The sequence below is a fragment of the Oncorhynchus clarkii genome, chromosome 1, assembly GCF_045791955.1.
Source record: "Oncorhynchus clarkii lewisi isolate Uvic-CL-2024 chromosome 1, UVic_Ocla_1.0, whole genome shotgun sequence".
In the NCBI taxonomy this organism is placed as follows: Eukaryota; Metazoa; Chordata; class Actinopteri; order Salmoniformes; family Salmonidae; genus Oncorhynchus; species Oncorhynchus clarkii.
Window position 1 is genome coordinate 18,111,709 of NC_092147.1, and position 17,461 is coordinate 18,129,169.

Genomic DNA, 17,461 nt, shown 5'->3' on the forward strand with positions numbered 1-17,461 from the left:
ATGAAGAAGAAAAAAAACATAAAAACAAGACGAAAACAAAACATCAAACCTCTGATGCACACAATAAATCAAGTCAATTCTGATTCATTTGATTCTGACAAATTAAGCCAGGGCCTAACCAGGATCTGAGCGTGTGTGTGTTTAGATTGTGTTTATCTGGTTATTACTGTAAGGATATTTAACTGGCGGCAGAGAAGTCAGAAGCAGGAGAGAAATAACTGTGTTTCCAACGGCGCAGTTTATTTACAAAAAAACACTGGAAAACATAATAATAAAAATCAATGGGCAACATAACCCGACACACACCAGTATAGACGTACACATACACTTACAATAAACAATCACCGACATGGACATGAGGGGAAACAGAGGGTTATATACACAACATATAATTGATGGGATTGGAACCAGGTGTGATGGAAGACAAGACAAAACCAATGGAAAATGAAAAATGTATCAGCGATGGCTAGAAGGTTGGTAACGTCGACCGCCGAACACTGCCCGAACAAGAAGAGGGAACAACTTTGGCGGAAGTCGTGACAGTACCCCACCCCTGGCCGCGTGTCGACACCGACCTCGGGGACGACCCGGAGGGCGAGGCACAGGGCGATCCGGATGGAGACGGTGGAACTCTCGCAGCATTGAAGGATCCAACACGTCCTCCACCGGAACCCAGCATCTCTCCTCCGGACCATACCCCTCCCAGTCCACGAGGTACTGAAGGCCCTTCGCCCGACGTCTCGAATCCAGTATGGAACGAACGGAGTACGCCGGGGCCCCCTCAATGTCCAGAGGTGGCGGAGGAACCTCCCATATACCTCGGAATCCTGGAGCGGGCCAGCCACCACCGGCCTGAGGAGAGACACATGGAACGAGGGGTTAATGCGGTAATCGGTGGGAAGCTGTAACCTGTAACAAACCTTGTTCACTCTCCTCAGGACTTTAAATGGCCCCAAAAACCGCGGACGCAGCTTCCAACAGGGACACATGCTCGGCGCGTGTAGCAGAGTATATCAAAAGGTCATCAATATACACCACCACACCCTGCCCATGCAGGTCCCTGAAAATCTCATCTACTAAGACTTGGAAGACTGATGGTGCATTCATCAACCCATAAGGCATGACAAGGTACTCATAGTGCCCAGAGGTGGTACTAAAAGCCGTCTTCCACTCGTCTCCCTCTCGGATACGCACCAGGTTGTAAGCGCTCTTAAGATCTAGTTTAGTGAAGAAGCACGCCCCGTGCATTGACTCTATCGCTGTGCCTATGAGCGGTAGTGGTTAACTATACCTAACAGTGATCTGATTCAGACCCCGATAGTCAATACACGGGCGCAGACCTCCCTCCTTTTTCATCACAAAATAGAAACTCGAGGAGGCTGGTGAAGTGGAGGACCGAATGTACCCCTGACGCAGGGGGGGTGTGTTTCCATAGCCTCCATCTCCGCCTGTGAGAGGGGATACACGTGACTCCTGGGAAGTGCAGCATCTACCAGGAGATCTATCGCACGATCGCCCCGTCGATGAGGAGGTAATTGAGTCGCCTTCTTTTTAGAGAAGGCGAGAGCCAAATCGGAATATTCAGGGGGAATGTGCACGGTAGAGACCTGGTCTGGACTCTCCACAATAGTAGCACCAACAGAAACCCCTAAACATCTACCTGAGCACTCTCGCGACCACCCTGTGAGAGCCCTCTGTGGCCAAGAAACAACGGGGTTATGACAAGCTAACCAGGGTATGCCCAGCACCATGGGACGCAGGAGAGTCAGTAAGGAAAATTATAATTCTCTCCGTGTGACCCCCCTACGTCACCATGCCCAAAGGAGCGGTGTCCTCCCTAATTAACCCTGACCTTTATGGTCGACTATCTAAGGCGTGAATGGGGAAGGGCACATCCATGGGAACAATGGGGGTCCCTAAACTATGAGCTAACTCTATCAATTAAATTCCCAGCCGCGACTGAATCTACGAGCGCCTTATGCTGGGAATGCGGGGGAAAACTCAGTAATAATGACAGACACAAACATATGTGCAACAGAGGGCTCTGGGTGAGAATGGTGCCTGCTCACCTGGGGTGACTCCAGAGCGCCCTGCTTGCTGTCTCAATTCCCAGAGGAACCAACCCGGCACCGACCGGCAGTGTGACCTCTGTGGCCACAGATAGTGCTCGAGCGGGAACCCCCTCCGGTCTCCCTGCGCACCGCCCCTCCCAGCTCCATGGGTATTGGAGAAGGGGTGCGGGAGGATGGAACCACCAGACCCCAATCTGGACGTCCGCCAGTAGCCAGCAGGTTGTCCAGGAGGATGGACAGGTCCACCAGCTGGTCGAAGATGAGGGTGGTGTCTCTGCAGGCTTGCTCCCGACGGACGTCCCCGCTCAGACTGCAGCGGTAATGGTCGATCTGGGCCCTGTTGTTCCATCCCGCGCCGGCAGCCAGGGTTCTAAACTCCACGCTCCTCATCTCCTGCCTCAGATGGTAGAGGCATTCACCCACCGCTCTACCCTCGGTCGGGTAGTCGAAGACTCCGCAAACTGGTCCAACGCCGCATCTCCCTCTCTCCACACGGCGTTGGCCCACTCCAGGGCTTTCCCGGTGAGGCACGAGATGAGGGAGGACACCCTCTCACGACCCGATGGAGCCGGGTGGACGGTGGCCAGGTAGAGGTCTAATTGTAACAGGAATCCCTGGCAGTTCGCAGCCCTCCCGTCGTACTCCTGGGGCAAGGAGAGACGAATCCCACTGGGTTCAGGCGGGAAAGGGGCGCTCAGAGGAGACCGCAGTTGTTCTGGTGTAGGCGCAGGAAGAACTCCCTGTCTCTCCCAGCGGTCCATTGTCTGGACAACACGGTCCATGGTGGTACCAAGATGGTGTAGTATTGCTGCATGCTCCTGGACGCGCTCCTCCACTCCTATGGCCGGGGAACCGTTTCCTGCTGACTCCGTAGTTCGGTTCAGTGATTCTGGCAGCAGAGAAGTCAGACGCAGAAGAGAAATAACTGTTTCCAACGGCGTAAATTATTAAAAAAAAAAAACACAGGAAAACATAAAAATCAAAATCAATGGGTAACATAACCAGACGCACACCAGTACAGACGTACACATACACTTACAATAAACAATCACCGACATGGACATGAGGGGAAACAGAGGGTTAAATACACAACATGAAATTGATGGGATTGGAACCAGGTGTGATGGAAGACAAGATAAAAACCAATGGAAAATGAAAAATGGATCAGCGATGGCTAGAAGGTCGGTGACGTCTACGGCCGAACACCGCCCGAACAAGGTGAGGGAACAACTTTGGCGGAAGTCGTGACAATTACTGTAAGTACTGGGTATGTTTTGGGCCTGGATGCCTACTTCAGTGTGTTTTTTAGACTGAGCGGCTGCGAGCTGGGGAGGACCTGGCCCCTCTAGCAGGGAAGGCAGCCACCTCTTGATTACGGAAGGCTCAGTGACTGTTATCATGAACAGTGCTTTTCTTGGAATGTGCATGTATATTGTAATTGTTGTCTATCAGGCGTCTTCCGAGTCTCTTTGTCTCTTGTTAGCGGCTTGCTACTTGGGGAACTTTGTCATGGACCCCTGTTACTCTCCTGCACTTTCGTAATCAGTCACTTTTATTTTTGGCAGGGTCGGCGTGAATTTCCTCTCAAGGTTTGGATGGCGAGGCTTGCATAACATAATAATAAAACATCGGTTGGATTTCCCCCTTTTGATAAAGAGTAATTGCTGTTCCCATGGACAGCGGGATAAAGTGGTTTCCATGCAGTTTGGCAGGGTACTGATCACAGTTCTACTTGTGTTGAAAGACTTGTGCACACAGATCTTTCTATGAGGCCTGCAGCTTTAAAAGGCTTTAGATTTATCCGATCCATCCTTGGTTTTCATTGTGCTTTCCAAATAACATTTAGATTACCACCATACCCACTCTGATGTGACAGTATACAGTATGAAGTTGTTGTCAGTGATACTGTAGTTACAATCTAATTGTTGCTGTGTACAAAAAAAGTCCTGCCGTTGATTTTATTATAGCGGATAAATGCCATAATAGTTACCGAATTTTGAACGTTATCATGTGAAGACTTTAATGGACCTTAGAAAATTCCCAGTTGTTTAGCAGACCATGCTCCCACCTCACCATGATCAGAGAGGGTCAAAGGTACACCTCTTGAGGCTTTAAAGAAGAGCCTTGTGTACAGGAATCATGTACAGTGTACAGGAATCATGACCAGATAAAGCCACTCACCAGTCAAGTATCAATGATGGTATGCACATCTGCTTGCACTGCATGCCGTTAAAGTGTCAGCTTGGAGTGCAGAGAGCTATTCTGTGGATTTCCGTGAAATGAATCCATATTATAGTGATGACTGACATATCTTGGCTTTTGTAACTATTTTTTAATAACATTGTATTAGAGTGACTCAGCTACCAGCAGACTCTTTTGTTTCCTTGAACACAGTCAGTATGTTAGCCGAGAGCTTTGCAGAGGGACAACTTGGCTCAGAATCACTGTACACAATGTGTGCTCTCTCCTTTTATACTCCTTAAAATAGCTGCCCTCCCATTGGCTGAGAGAAGATTCCCACTGAATCAAACTGGGCCAATAAGAAAGTAGCACTTCCTGTTCTGTGAAAGATGTTTCCTGTTGATAGTTAAGTGTCGGGGGACAAACCATTGGCGAGCTAGCAGTGTTTTCGTGACCTTTGTGAGCCCTGCGGAAACGTTGATGGTGATAGCGCTGTGCGGTGTGTATCGGCACATGGCCTGTGCGGACGCGTGAGAATCAGTGTTTGGGTCAGAAAGTAAACACGGCATGGCGCCTCAGCCCAAGCAAACCTTCCCAGAAATGCACTCAAACAGAACAGATAGATGGCCCATATCTTTCACTATTGTTGGACGTTCTTGGTGGCTCTTCCAAGAACGTCTACGTAGTTTGGATTGTGTTGTGCTTATCGCGCATCAACTAAAATAGTGCAGGCCTGGCCAAAAAGCTGGAGGGGGGATTTGGTGCACACACCTCTCTTTATCTTCCTAGCACACCCCCCAACTCTTTATCTTCCTAGCACACCCCCAACTTCAACTTCCTTCTTGTCGCTTAAGAAGTTTTGCTTGCAGGACCTTTCTTGAAGACCCCAGACAGCACTCAGACAATGAGCTACAACAGTTGAACTCCTCTAAGTCAGATTCATCAGCTGTAGAGGTGCAGAATGCTTCATGCCCTGCATGTTACCACCCTGTCCACTAACAGCAGTTGTCTATGTCTAGAATAATTTTCAGGAAGTGAAAGAAAATCAATTTCCCCCCTAGGATAGGTTGTATGTAATATTTTGTAATTGATGTGTCCAGCTTCCCTTATTGTTCCATGGTATACCTCAACTTTTCAACAGACGGACAGCTTCACGTGAACATACACAGTACTGGGTTTTCCATTAATTATGTGTTTGGAAGTGTAGGAAGTGGTTTGATCATGATTTATCTCTTTGGTCACGTAGGACTAGTGATCAACCTTTACGGGAATTGAGCTGTTGTGGTAGGACTGAGGTGGGTGTTACAGGAACTAAGACCACAGAAGAATTTGGGACATTATGATGTGTGTGTGTGTGTGTGTGCGTGCACTCAAAACGAGTTGGCCTACAGTCTCCAACTAATGAGTTCCGTGAGTTCAGAACACCTTACACTCTCCTCTGTGTATGTCTGACTTTTTCAAATTTCTGCTATACATACTCAGAGTCAGTACTTACAACTGAAACTTGTAAGAAGGCGAGAAGAATCACTGCGATTTATCCTTCAACCCAAACTTGACAGGAAGCCCTGGAATCAGGAAATGGTTGAATTCTGATTTCTGTGTGCGACTCAAGCCACTGAAACAAACTTGCAGCGAGTCTCCCAACATAGGATCCCCTGTGTTCAGCATCTTAATCAGCCAAACATGGCTCCCCCTGGCCCTGGTTCTACTCAACGGCAGAAAGAGACCACTGTAAAGGCTGCTTTTGTATTTCAGGAAGCTATTTTCTATGAGCCCTTTCAAGGTACAATACTTAGAAAGTGTACACTGTTTACTGTTATTCTCTATGGTGTGTTGTATGTTGTGCTGATAACTGATTACTATGACTCTGAATTTAAACGATCATATTTTTTTTAATGTGCACTAAATATCACATTGGTATTATTAATCTAATGAACTGTTATTAATACTGGGTAACTAATGCTTCATAGTTTTTACCCACAACTTGCAAGCCTATATTTGTAAGATATTACTAAATTAATTAATTATGAATGTTTATGAATAATAGATATGTCATCTATCAGGTGTTGTTCTGACTCAAATAGAGATGGGAATGCAAAGACACATTGCCTCTGGTTAGTGACATGCCTCAAACGGAATGATGTGTATTACAGTAGCCTAATATGTCAGGGTTACTCACACTCTCACCCTGCTGGGAATGATCCCTGCTTGGCCTCTGGTGTTGGAGTCAGTCATAGTTTACCACTCGTCTGATCTCCATCCCACACTGCTGTTGTTTCTCATTGGAATTCAATTCTGTTCAAATAGATTTGTTGTTCATAAAATCATGTACATAAGATGGAAAAGTGTCTCATAACACACAACACATTCAAAACAACGACACTTGACAATGAGATATGTAGGACACCTTGAACGTGTATCTCGACCTCACTGGCCTGCTCCTTTTTGCAGCCTATGACTGTAACTTACTATGGGAATTACTATGTTGATTACAAGAAGCTGGGTCCCATGATAGTGAATCCTCACACACATGAAAACTAATACTATTGCTGCACACAAACAGAAGGAGCAGTATTTCACCTGATCATCCAAAGAGTGTTACAGTATGTTAGCAAATGGTGAACACAACAGTTTTCTTGGGGTCTATGTCATCAGTAACTGAAACTAATCATAGGAACATGATTAGAGATTTTAACAGTCATGTACATGGTTGAAGGTGTAATTACAGGGTACAGTGACATTCTTGAGCTCCGAGCTCTAACAATGCAGGACAAAGTTAAATAAAACACTATAATAATATAATAATAATGATATACATATTAACAACTGTGTAAATAATAAATGTCCATTGGGGTGGGGGCAGGATAAATGTCAGTTGGACTGGTAGGAAGTCTGGGGGTCAGGAGGGGGACAGGGGGAGCAGGCAGCTAACTAGTGGTGGCTATTCAGCAGCCTGATGGTCTGGTGGTAGAAGCTATTGGCCAGTCTTATAGTTTTTGTCATGATGCTCCTATACTTGGTGTTGTAGGTGTCCTGGGGGGCAGGCAGTGTGCCCTCAATGGTGCGTTCAGCTGAGCGCACCACCCTCTGTATCACCTTGCTGTCTGGCTGTGTAGTTGATGTACCAGGCTGTAATACAGACCAACAGTATGCTCTCGATGGTGCTCCTGTAGAACACTGTGAGGGCCCTTGAGGACAGGCCAATTTTTTTCAGCATCCTGAGGTTGAAGAATTGCTGTCGTGTCTTTTTGTCTGTGTGGTTTGTGGGCGCTGAGGAACTTGACGTCTCTACGGCGGCCCCGTTGATGAAGATAGAGGTGTGCCCAGCCTGGTTCCTCCTGAAGTCCACAATCAGCTCCTTTGTTTTGTTTTGTTTTGCTGACGAGGGAGAGGTTGCTTACCTGGCACCATGCCGTCAAAGTGCCTACCTTCTCCCTGTAGGCCGTCTCATTGTTTTTGATAATCAGACCCAGTACTGTCTTGTTCTCAGTGAACTTGATGATGGAGTTGGAACTGTGTGAGGCCAAGCAGTCGTGGGTTTACAGGGAGTACAGGAGGGGACTGAGGACGCACCCTTGTGGGGCCCCTGTGTTAAGAATCAGTGTCAAGGAGGGATTGTTGCCTACCTTCACCACCTGGGGATGGCCCGTCAGTAAGTTCAGGACCCCGGTGCATAGGGAGGAGTTCAGTCCCAGGGCTGTGAGCTTTGTGGTGAGCTTAGAGGGCACTATGGTATTTGTATTTATTAAGGATTCACACGACCCCCAAGCCCCCGCGATATGCAACTTTTCAGGGAAGTTAGGAACCAATATACACAGGCAGTTAGGAAAGCAAAGGCTAGCTTTTTCAAACAGAAATTTGATTCCTGTAGCACAAACTCCTCCCTACTATAATCAAGAATTTCAATAAGCATTTTTCTATGGCTGGCCATGCTTTCCACCTGGCTACCCCTACCCCTGACAACAGCTCTGCACCCCCCCACAGCAACTTCCCCAAGCCTCCCCCATTTCTCCTTCACCCAAATTCAGATAGCTGATGTTCTGAAAGAGCTGCAAAATTTGGATCCCTACCAATTAGCTGGGCTAGACAATCTGGACCCTCTCTTTCTAAAATTATCCGCCGCAAATGTTGCAACCCCTATTACTAGCCTGTTCAACCTCTCTTTCGTATCATCTGAGATCCCTGAAGGTTGGAAAGCTGCTGTGGTCATCCCCCTTTTCAAAGGCGGAGACACTCTAGACCCAAACTGTTCAGACCTATATCTATCCTACCCTGCCTTTCTAAAGTCTTCGAAAGCCAAGTCAACAAACAGATCACCGACCATTTCGAATCCCACCGTACCTATGCAACATGGTTTCCGAGCTGGTCATGGGTGCACCTCAGCCACGCTCAAGGTCCTAAATGATATCATAACCGCCATCGATAAAAGACAATACTGTGTAGCCGTCTTCATCGACCGTCTTCATTGTAAATGAGAACTTGTTCTGGCCTACCTGGTTAAGGTGAAATATATATATATATATATTTTTTAATGAGTTCCTGCCAAGGCAGCAGTTACTCCTGGTGTCCAGCAGAAAACATGACATTACATTTCACAACAAATTTCACAACACATTAAGTGTGTGCCCTCAGGCCCCTACTCTATTATCACATATCTACAACATAAAATCCATGTGTACATGTGTGTGTTATCATGTGTGTGTGTATGCGTGTGCCTGTGTGTGTGTCTCTTCACAGTCCCCCCATAAGGTCTATTTTTAGTGTGTAGAGCAATGGCTATTGTGTCGTCTGTGGATCTGTCAGGGCGGTAGGTGAATTGGAGAGAATTGAGTGTGTCCGGGAGGGAGGAGGTGATGTGGTCTTTGACTAGCCTCTCAAAGCACTTCATGATAATGGAAGTGAGTGCTGCGGGTCGGTAGTCATTCAATTAAGTTACTTTCCTTTTCTTGGGCACGGGGATGATGGTGGACATCTTGAAGCAGGTGGGGATAGTGGCCTGAGCTGAAAATGTCAGAAAACACAACTGCCAGCTGGTATGCAAGTGCTCTGAGGGCGCAGCTAGGGATGCCGTCAGTCTTGCAAGGGTTAACAGGTTGGAATGATTTACATACGTCCTCTTTGCAGACCATAAGTACGTAGCCCTCGTTTTCCTCTCCTCGACCGCTCAGAGTCCTTACTGTCCTCGAAGCGTGAGAAAATGCAGACGCAGGTGCAGTATCAGTGTCAAGCTTACAATTATAACGCTTTATCGTGCCTCAATATAACATGGCAAATCACTCTGCTTGGATGGCTCTCTCTTCTAGAATATTTTTACTACAGCATAACTTGAACAGTTCTATTCCTGCTATATTTTATCATATAGTCACTTGTTCTAAGAATAGGTTGATTCGATTTAGTCTGGTGTCTTGTCTTTGGCTATGCCGGATTAAGTGATATGACATGCTATTCTTTAAAATAATTTCTCCATAATTAATATTACCTGATTGAGCTAATCATGTAAATGTAATTAACTAGAGAGTCGGGCACACAAAATAATATTTATAGAGCTGTTATCTTCCGAATAAACTCTTAAAGACCTAGTAATATTTTACATCAATAGCAGTCAATATTAATCGTCATCTTAATTCAGTCTCATCTGAAAGTTGTAAATTATTGGTTATCTGCACGAACCCTGGCTAACAAGTTGAACCAGCAATACAAAATTGGGTTTAATTATTTATTTACTAAATACCTAACAAATCACACAGAATTACACATACACATAATTAAATCATAACTTGATTACAAATGATGTCATAAAGGAAAACGTCCCTAGCGGGCGGAACAGATATGACAGCTTGTTACACAAAAGAAAAGGGTCTGGGTTTGAGTGAAAGAGCGGGAAGACTGAGGAACAAAAGGCGAAGCTGTGCTATAGTAAATACAGTATCTTATGCATTCTAAATTACAGCCCATTTGGAAAAGGAAAATGCAATAAATATTTACTCTGAGCTGCGCTTCGGTAGGTTGGTGGTAGATGGAAGGCCGTGTTGCCCAACCAAGTCCTTCGTCCTTGGAAGAATGCCTCTGCTGGTAAATTGAATACGCTGTAGTAACGCCGTTGTGTGGTAGACGGGATACTCTGTCTGTTCCTTCCTAACCCTCGTTTGCAGCGGCTGTTGCTAACTCAAAGGCTAGGAGGTATCACTTCTGTAGTGAATAAGAGTTCAAAGTTCATACCATTCGCAACCAAAGCTCACGCTGATGTTGGCTTCGTTCTGTAGTTATTATCTAAACCATTCTGACATCGGACCGTCGTCCTCACGTCCTCGGAACAGGAGGTTATATTGTCGTTAAGGGTTTATATATGAAGGGAGAGGAGGGCGTGTTTGAAAAGTTTTATAGCCCATGTCCCTTCACAGGGGCACTGATTGAGCAAAGCCCTATCTTATGAAAACCCAAATCTCACATTTTAGAAGCTAAAATCACTTTTCATCCCATCACAAATAATTTTATAATCAAACATTTAAATTGAACAACAATTCCATGTGAATCCGATAACTCTGATGTGTAGACTTTCCACTGTAGAGTTTATGTCATCTTATCATTGATGAGAATGTCTCAGATGACAACCGAACTGACATAATATTCATTAAGTACCACCGCATATTGGTCGGATTACCAGAATATAGTTCATTTCCCCCCGCCTTCTGATGTTCCCAGAATCTCTATGTTAACCAAAAGTTTTGCAAATGTAACATCAGTAGGGTAGAGAGAGGAAAAGGGGGGGAAGAGGTATTTATGACTGTCATAAACCTATCCCCAGGCCAACGTCATGACACTGGTGTTTTATAGACTGTTACATTTTTAGCAAATGCTTTCATTTGCACTGCAGTTTTGTAGTATATAACTGGAGACATGACTCTGTGTGGGGAATTTAGTTCAGTCCATTGTTCGTTAGTCCAAACTGTGTCAAAGGATTGCAGTAAGTGTGTGAATAATTACAACCTGTTTTTTACCTTACGATTTTCTAAGTTACTGCCCATAAAGCCTAAGTTGTAAAATGCCAGCCAATTCAAAATGTTCCTGAATATTTGTGGTTTTGAGGCTTTCAGCTCCACGTTCCACAGTCCTGTGCTGTTAGTTTCTCAGGTGGCTTCAAATTCCCCACTTTGTCAGTTGTAGCAATCACTGAAGACACCTCATTCCTGGCTGAATATGAGTCCTTGTTCTAAGTTTTGCTCCTACCACCAACCATTGACTGTTTTTTCTCTCTGGACCTGGGGTTTTCAGTACACATTTGATGGTGTATTGAACAGTGTAGTTTGTATTTACAAAGCCGTTGTGGAAAAATCGCATGACACCTCATAGGCTTATAAGGGCCACTGTTTAAGGACAGAAATTACTATTACAACAACAAAGGAGTTGTGAAGCCTCAAGCCCTGTAGTGGCTGCCTTTAACAGTTGTTTGTGAAGAATTGCTAATGCTAGTTCATTCTCTATACTACGTTAGTGGTGATCCTAACTGACCTAAAACAGGGAATTTTTTGTAGGATTAAATGTCAGGAATTGTGAAAAACTGAGTTTAAATGTAGTTGGCGAAGGTGTATGTAAACTTTCGACTTCAACTCTATCTACACTCAGCATCACATTAAAGTGTGCATTACTAACACACGTTATAAGGCTTGGATAACACCGTAGGCCCAGTTCTGCTGTGCTAAAGGCATGTTAAAAACATGCTGAAAGGCAGCTAATGGCCAACGTGAATTCCATTCGTAAATCTCTCTTGTCTCGTAAGAAATCTTCATCTGAGGCCTTTATTCGTCAGGGCATTAATGTCAACAGCCACTTTACTGTTAGATTTTCTGAGCCTGTGTGTCTACACTTGCTTGTTACTTGTTTGCCTTTCTCCAGACATACCCAGTTACAAAATCTACCTGATTGATGGGTTTGTAGAGTTGTGCAACACCACACAGGTCCTATTGGGAAATGAATTACTGTACAGTCCACATAGCCTGTCAATATTGGCACGCTGCAGCTGAAAAAAGTAGAGTATTGAAGATATGAGGATGTTAATCTTGGCAATGCTAACAGAACGAAGCCTTTTGTGTGAGCAGAAGAAAAGTCCTGACAGCTGGTTTAAACACCTTTATTACCTGAACAGGGCCTCTTCTATCGGAACTTGTCCACCGTACTCTACTGTATTGTACTGTACCCAGGTGGAGGCATACCAGTTAGATGACAGTTAGTGAATGTATGTATAGTACCACAGGTGTAGAATGTAAACAGACAGAGACATTCAGTGGAAGGCGGTGAATTAAATGTATGTCAACAATGTTACAAAAATATTGACATTATATTATCCCGGGTTGGACTGTAAGCTTTGTACATGACTAATGAGAGAAATGACTGATAGATAATATTTTACCTGTTTATTGGTTTATTCGCATCCCCATTAGCTTTTGCTGAAGCAGCAGCTCTTCTTCCAGTGGTCCACACAAAAACATTAAACACGAGAAGTAAGGAACACTGATATTTAAAAAAAAAAATGGTACCCATGAGTTCATCTGAGTCTGGGGGAGTACATTCTTTAATTTTACCTTCATTTAACTAGGCAAGTCAGTTAAGAACAAATTCTGATTTTCAATGATGGCCTAGGAACAGTGGGTTAACTGCCTTGTTCAGGGGCAGAACGACAGATTTTTACCTTGTCAGCTTGAGGATTTGATATTGCAACCATTTCGGTTACTAGTCCAACGCTCTTACAACTAGGCTACCTGTCGCCCCTAAAGGGCTTCATTGCCCAAATTCCAAAGTATTCCTTTGAAGGACAGCACCAGTTCACTCACTAACATGAACAGTACTTTCTGAGCTGCACCAGTTAACCCAAGGCCATGCCAATCAGTCAGCCTATGAGCACATCTGTCTCCCGTAATCAGCTGTGATGGTATGTAGGTTGTTGGCACCTTTCCTGTAGAGTGAATAAGACTGTCTGGTGTGAACCGCTGTCACTAGGCCTGGGACAGGGGGGTGTCATGCCAGGTTACAGGCTGGAAAGGTTGAGGGCTGAAGCACTGAACCCATTCCTTAGCAGCAGAGCAGAACTGATTCCAGACGTCAGGTTGAATTAACAAACGTACTAACCCTAACCTTAACCCTAAACTTAGCCCCAGTAAAATGTTATTTGATTTGAACTTTAGCCCAAACCCTAACCCTAAACCTTATTCTAAACCTAACACTAACCCTTACCGTAAGCTTAGCAAGCATTTGCATATCAACAGATAGTATGACCATGTGCAGAGCAGACAGTGCATTTGGAAAGTATACAGACCCCTTGACTTTTTCCACACTATGTTATGTTACAGCCTTATTCTCAAAGGGTTTAAATAGTCCCCCCCCCTCCCCCCTCATCAATCTACACACAATACCACATAATGCCAAAGCAAAAACAGGTTTTTAGAAATGTTAGCAAATGTATATAAAAAAACTGAAATATCACATTTACATAAGTATTCAGACCCTTTACGCAGTACTATGTTGAAGCACCTTTGGTAGCAATTACAACCTTGAGTCTTCTTGACGCTACGAGCTTGGAACACCTGTATTTGGGGAGTTTCTCCCATTCTTCTCTGCAGATCCTCTCAAGCTCTGTCAGGTTGGACGGGGAGAGTTGCTGCACATCTATTTTCTGGTCTCTCCAGAGATATTCGATCGGGTTCAAGTCCGTGCTCTGGCTGGGCCACTCAAGGACATATTCAGAGACTTGTCGCGAAGCCACTCCTGCGTTGTCTTGGCTGTGTGCTTAGGGTCATTGTCCTCTTGGAAGGTGAACCTTCGCCCCAGTCTGAGGTCCTGAGTGCTCTGGAGCACCAATGATCAATGATCTCTCTGTACTTTGTTCCGTTAATCTTTCCCTTGATACTGACTTGTCTTCCTGTCCCTACCGCTGAAAAACATCCCCACAGCATGATGCTGCCACCACCATGCTTCACCCTAGGGATAATGCCAGGTTTCCTCCAGATGTGACACATGGCAGTCAGGCCAAAGAGTTCAATTTTGGTTTCATCAGACCAGACACTCTTGTTTCTCATGATCTGAGAGTCCTTTGGGTGCCTTTTGGCAAACTCCAAGTGTGCTGTCATGTGCCTTTTACTGAGGAGTGGCATCCGTCTGGTCACTCTACCATAAAGGCCTGCTTGGTGGAGTGCTGCAGAGATGTCAGAATGACAATCGGGTTCTTGGTCATCTCCCGGACCAAGACCCTTCTCCCCCGATAGCTCAGTTTGGCCGGACGGCCAGCTCTAGGAAGAGTCTTGGTGGTTCCTAACTTATTCCATTTAAGAATGGTGGAGGCCACTGTGTTCTTGGGGACCTTCAATGCTGCAGAAATATTTTGGTACCCTTCCCCAGATCTATGCCTCGACACAATCCTGTCTCGGAGCTCTACGGACAATTCCTTCGACCTCGTGGCTTTATTTTTGCTATGATATGCACTGTCAACTGTGGGGCCTTATATAGACAGGGTCAACTGTTTGGCCTTATATAGACAGGTGTGTGCCTTTCCAAATCTTGTCCAATCAATTGAATTTTGAATAGTTTCCAAATGCACTGTATACTATATTTGGGACTATCCAAATAAAGGGTGAGCGACAGTTGTTGAACGTACGTAACTTCCACTCCACTCCATCCCAACCTCAAACTTTTCTTTTAATAGACCTCTGCTACTACTTGATTCTCTCTCTTCTTTTTCAGTGGTCCTCTCATTTGGGTTCTTAGTGTGATGATTGACTGTAGCACTCTGACTATGGTAAACCAGAGTTGGTTTGGGAGAGTTATATTCTAGACTGAGGACTGCACACCTGAATTGCCAAGGCGTGAGTTGAAAAATTGTCTTAAAAGAATCTGGCTGCGCACTCTTGCCTCAGTGCGTTATCGTATTCTCACAGCCAATTTACGTGCATCAGCTGCCTTCATCTGATTATATTTTATCTGTTTGTTCGGAAAAGTTATCTATCTAGCTGGCAATCCTCACTGATGTCACTGTGGGAAAGAGAGGAGAGCCAGACTAAGCTGTTCTTCCAATCTCTTAGTCTTTGTAACTGGATTAACCCAGGAAGAATGTAATAATATATATATATATATATATGCTCTGTTGAGCAACACTGTTCCTGTGGTTGAAATGGCACTGATAGAGACGGCGTTAGGACACCTAGGATTTAATGGAGACATATGAGGACTCTAGAGAGAAATAACGTCTGCTTTTGAGACAGGCCATCGTGTGCATGTTTCCATTCTCAAGTCACAACTATCAGTGGATTCAGGATCTGCTGTCAGAGAAATAGGAGCGATGGGATCTGGGGTTTTGGAGCAGTCCCTTGGAATGTTATCTGTTCATAAGTGGACTTACAGTATGAACAGATGACATGCATGCATGGCTGTAAGTCGCTTTGGATAAAAGTGTCTGCTAAATGTCATATATTATTATTATATAATTTATTATATATTATCATATTATTATTATATTTGATTTACAGCATGCTGTAGTATTGTGATAGACCCCTCCTTACCACAGACATTGGCAGACTGTCCACTGACTGAGCTAAGGGAGTCATTCAACGTTTAACAAACAATAGAATAGAAGAGAATAATCAGATGGAGAGACCAACAAATATTCTTCACGTGGTGAACTTTCTGGTGTTCTCCAACTGTGACAAATGTTTAGAAGAAATCAAAGACAGAAAGACATTCTGAACCATTGCCAACTACTGTACAGTCTTCCTGGTCCGGGTTCTGTAGATCTTTAACTATATTTACTTTTATTAGAAGGCTGTCCCTTAAAGCGGCAATGAGCAGTATAAATAATTACAAAGCGTCATCCCCGCCCCTGTTTCGGTTAAAAGCTGAGGGATGGGGCTGGAGAAATATGACCACTCAAATCCATAGACAGAGCTATGGATACAAGGACTGATAGCTTATATTTTGGGTTATGATGGGGGGCGACAGTTGAACTAAGCTCATGAGGCATTTATAAGTTATTTTCTTTTACAATCAATGGGTACATATCATTAATTTATATGTCCAAAAATGGATGTAGCAACTGCTGATTGCCCCTTTAAGACAATCTTATCTGAGGTATAGTGCTTACGTGATTAGAAAGGCATTAAAAGTTTGCCACGCAGTAAAACAATCAATAAAAAGGTCCTCTGTCACCGCTCCAGGTGTTCAATGTCTAACTTGTTTCTGTGTTACCTGGTTACCTGGAGACTGTTTTGGTTCTCATTCAAAGGCACAATCTAAGACCAGAGAAAAAAGAGAAGGATCCGGAACTAAAACAAGCATAAGCTGCAGAGACATAATTTCACCATCTACAATCACATTTCTTCAGAGAGCTTGATGGGAACCACTCCGGGTGAAAAATTGCGTCTTTCTCTCTCTCTTGTTTATCGAGTGGGTTACTGGTGTGGTAGATTGCTCACAATCACACCACCGATAACATTTCTGAGCAGGAAAACCAGCAGGAACTTCTAGATACAGACACATGCATACATGCACACGTACACATGCACATATGCCACGTACATGTACACACAGACACACACACACACACACACACACACACACACACACACACACACACACACACACACACACACACACACACACACACACAGTGCTCTGAAGGGTGGGGCTCTACCGTACAAACAGTGTAGTGATGTGTGCTCTGCAGAGACCAACCTGATTGAAAGGGGCTTGATAGTCCTCTTTGATCTGTGGTGCTGGAGGGGGGGTAGCCTCGTGACTGAATAGACCCTTAGTGTTTGGGGTCACTGTGTTGAATGTAGAAGAATGAGGGAAGGACACTGGCCTACTGTGGGAGATGTAGTGTAGTCTCAGTGAAGTATGGTAATATGAACTTGTATTGTAAATCCCCGTACTGACTCAATATGTGAATGGGAATGACCCTAATCCCTTTACTAGGTAGCCTAGTGGTTAGGAGTGTTGGGCCAGTAACCAAAAGGTTGCTGGTTTGAGTCCCCGATCTGACTAGGTGAAAAATCTGTTAATGTGCACTTGAGCAAGGCACTTAACCCTAATTACCCTTGATAATAGCTTCTGCTAAATGACTCAAATGTAAATGTTTACTCTATGTGTGTGTGTGTGTGTGTGTGTGTGTGTGTGTGTGTGTGTGTGTGTGTGTGTGTGTGTGTGTGTGTGTGTGTGTGTGTGTG